Source organism: Periplaneta americana, chromosome 12, assembly GCF_040183065.1.
Source record: "Periplaneta americana isolate PAMFEO1 chromosome 12, P.americana_PAMFEO1_priV1, whole genome shotgun sequence".
In the NCBI taxonomy this organism is placed as follows: Eukaryota; Metazoa; Arthropoda; class Insecta; order Blattodea; family Blattidae; genus Periplaneta; species Periplaneta americana.
Genome location: NC_091128.1, coordinates 100,964,614 through 100,968,425, shown reverse-complemented (window position 1 = coordinate 100,968,425; position 3,812 = coordinate 100,964,614). Strand labels below are relative to the sequence as shown.

Genomic DNA, 3,812 nt, shown 5'->3' with positions numbered 1-3,812 from the left:
TATTAAGTATTGGAAATAATCCAAAGAAAATCCCTTGCTTTTTGCATAGTAAGTGTTGGAAATAATCCAAAGAAAATCCCTTTCCAATGAACAAGCTTAACCGAATTCTCTGCTAACACAAGCTTCCTCCAGAATCACCAAGAAACGTTACGGTATTAAGAGGAAACTCTTTGGCATGTAACAATATTTTAATCAATGTGGTAATTCATTTCTTGAAATAGTTTCCTAGCAAACAGAAACAGCGCAAGATAATAACAGATTTTACAATCGGGCCTTCGCAGTTCAAACACCTACATTGAAGTTATCGCTAAAGTAACCGATATATTCAGTCGGCTTGTCTATTTGTTTTATTTGAACATGCTCATCGTATTTTGATAAGGTGATTCTGTGAAGCAAGGGACTTTCTTTATCTGCAGAATTTCTTTAAGTTCGGTACTCGAATTGTCAAGTTCTTTCACGCCTGCATAACATGTTACAAATCCATTTGATTGAAAGTGTTTAATTCAATGTGGCATGAGATATTTATGAAGTGCATCTGGACAAAAGTCATTTATAAAATGGAATTTGAATCCTATCGTTATTCTCATCATCGTGATTGTCGCAGAGGTCAATCCAAGGTATCCATATATATCATTCAAGCCCTCCTCCCCCAAATATCTTTGTTTCTTATTTACAATTCATTTTGATTTTAATGATCCGCTAAGCCAATTACTACTCTTACTTATATCGTTATATTGAAATAATCAATCTTTATGGCTTAACAAAATGTACAAAAAACAAGTTACATATCACTGTTTTTTTATATATTTACTTCTTAATTTACATTTGCAAACGTTTTCACCCTCCAAAGGGTCATTCATTTGTAACTAGAACATATGTTCATACACACACAAGATTTTGTAGCATATATACTCTCATAACAAGCATTACCTACAAGTTTACAATATGTCAAAATGTAACAATTAACAGTCTCCAAAGAGAGTTTTTAATCCTAAGTCATACAGCATTGGTTTTATCTACTTCGTAAAAGCACAAGGCTTTTGAACATAATTTTGCACAAGCACGTATTTTATTCACAAGTGTTTTATATTTCCTTGCAATGTGTACATAAGATGTATTTGTATCTTTTTCAGGTAATTTATGATATTATGACTTATGTCACGCTGTATAATACTTATTACTTTCATGTGTATAACCACAATATGACAGTTTCACGCACACAGATCATTCTCGTACTAACACAATACACATTTTTGTGCACCTTTCTACACATTTGATTTTAGATATTGTATATTATTTCATGCCTGATGATGCCCCTTTGGAGGGTGAAAAGTTTGCAAATGTAAATTAAAAAGTAAATATATAAAAAAAAACAGTGATATGTAACCTGTTTTTGTACATTTTGTTAAGCCATAAAGATCGATTATTTCAAAATAACTAGGCCTATATAAGTAAGAGTTTGTTTCTTATACCTGTATCAGACCGATGATTTTCTTAGATATTTTCACAAGAAATCATTGCGTAACCCAGTGGTACAACCATTACATTGCACTACGCAGGAAAGCACTCCTTTTTTGGGTTCGGGTAAATCTATTTGTGTAGGTCTACTTATAACCATATCCATATTGTTTATTTGCCTATAAGTACAATAGTACAAAAGGTCTCGTTAAAATAATAAGTAAAATACTGTCTGTCAATGTTAAAAAAATTAAAACTAAAAATATATTTATTATTTGCCTATAAGTACAATAGTACAAAAGGTCTCGTTAAAATAATAAGTAAAATACTGTCTGTCAATGTTAAAAAAATTAAAACTAAAAATATGTTTATTATTTGCTATAAGTATAATATTACAAAAGGTCTAGTTAAAATAATAAGTAAAATACTGTCTGTCAATGTTAAAAAAATTAAAACTAAAAATATATGTATTATTTGCCTATAAGTACAATAGTACTCGTTAAAATAATAAGTAAAATACTGTCTGTCAATGTTAAAAAAATTAAAACTAAAAATATACAACTAAAATATTATATTGTTATCAAAGAATTCAACCAAGTTGTAAAATGGATTATTATGTAGCCAACTCTTAATTTGAAGCTTAAATTGACTTTCATTTCGTACCTATATATTTTACGTATCTTATTATATACTTTTATTGCAGTACCGTAATTACGTAACTTGATTGTGTTTTGTAGCCTGACAAATGGTACGTTTAGTTGTTCAGTATTTCTAGTTTCATAATGGTGCAAATCTTCTATAAGCATGTAATTAAGGATATTCTATCTATGTTTACATAAAAGCGTATCTAGGCCTACAAGGCGTATCAAAAGCCTAAACAAACCACAACTAACAATCTGGACCTTATGAAAAAACGCTTAAACCTAATTTATTTTTACACATATCTTGTGTATATGTGTAAAGTCATACTATCTCTCGGTTCCATTTTAATATGAAAATAACGCAACACAAATCAGACGTCAGTCCCGGTTGGTTGTTCATGCGTAACACATGTTTTACAATAGTTAAAAGTCTCGTTGGAAACTAATAATATTTTCTTATGTTATTCTCGCAGTGATCCATACTAAAGGCCTAAATCTATAACTAGAATGAGGCATGTAAAGTTTTACAGACTTAAAAATTTGGAGGCGCCGGGTATCGATCCCGGTACCTCTCGCATGCTAAGCGAGCGCTCTACCATCTGAGCTACGCCCCCTGTGTTAGTAAGTGTTGAAAAAGAATGTAAATGAAGAAGTTACGTTATAATTATAGCATTGACCAAGTAGTCAAAGTTCCTTATCATGACTCAGTATGACAATACACATTGCTAGTTACAAAGTCCAGTCTTGATTTATAGACTGGTTTCAGAATCCTGATAAATTATATAACAGCACAATACAAATTACTAAATTGGTTATCCGGAGTTACCGTTAAATAAGCTTATCTGATGCTAGTTACCTAAGAGGACTGCACTGACCTATTTTAAAAGATTCTCTTGTCGAATAACAATTGTGAAAAATTCCAAGGACTTCATATTGTAGCCTAAAGGCAAGACGTTTCAGATGGACTGGATATGTTATGAAATCTACAGAAATCTAATTACTTAAGAAAGTTGTGGAAGAAAATCCAGAAGAAAAACCTGTTGTAATTCGACCAAAATTAAGATATTTTAGGCCTAAATCAGAAAATAAATTTTAAGTTCTTAAAGGGCGTCATTGGAAGAATCACTCTTCCAAAAGATATGAATAATCACTGGCAATTTCATAAGATTTTAAATGCTTAGTAATAATGATGATGATAATAATAATAATAATAATAATAATAATAATAATAATAATAATAATAATAATAATAATAATAATACTTTTAAACAGGAATTTTTCATAAATAATGGTTTTCCTCCACCCAAACTTAATTTAGTTCTATATAAATCTGCCTGCCGTGACTTCCTCTGTATATGCCCTTATTATGTATAGACCTACATCTATTTACTCCGTCAATCCAGTTTCCTTTTGTTCTTTCTTTTCGTGTGTTGCCTGGCTTCTGGCTACCAATTTAAAATTTTCTTTGACATTCTCTCTTACGACATTCTTATATGTCCATACGATAGGTAGGAAATGCGTACCTAAACAGTAGATTTCAGTTGAGTACAACGAAGAGTATAGATGTCACCCGCGTCTCGCTCTGCTCCCATTCGCTACAGACGATATATAGCTCGCGCAAGGAACGATTACCGAAAAGCAATGGTGGCGTTGGTGTCTGTTTTGACGTGTGTATGTAGGCACGCCGAGGGAGCGAGAGCTGAGGGCCCATGG

The 3,812-nt window shown here is 31.7% G+C and overlaps 1 non-coding gene across 1 annotated transcript; it reads right to left on the bottom strand.

The window, feature by feature from the left end:
- Nucleotides 1-2,640: 2,640 nt before the first annotated feature.
- TRNAA-AGC (transfer RNA alanine (anticodon AGC)) lies at nucleotides 2,641-2,713 on the bottom strand. Its single transcript has one exon. It is a non-coding gene; the product is annotated as a tRNA-Ala (tRNA).
- Nucleotides 2,714-3,812: the final 1,099 nt, after the last annotated feature.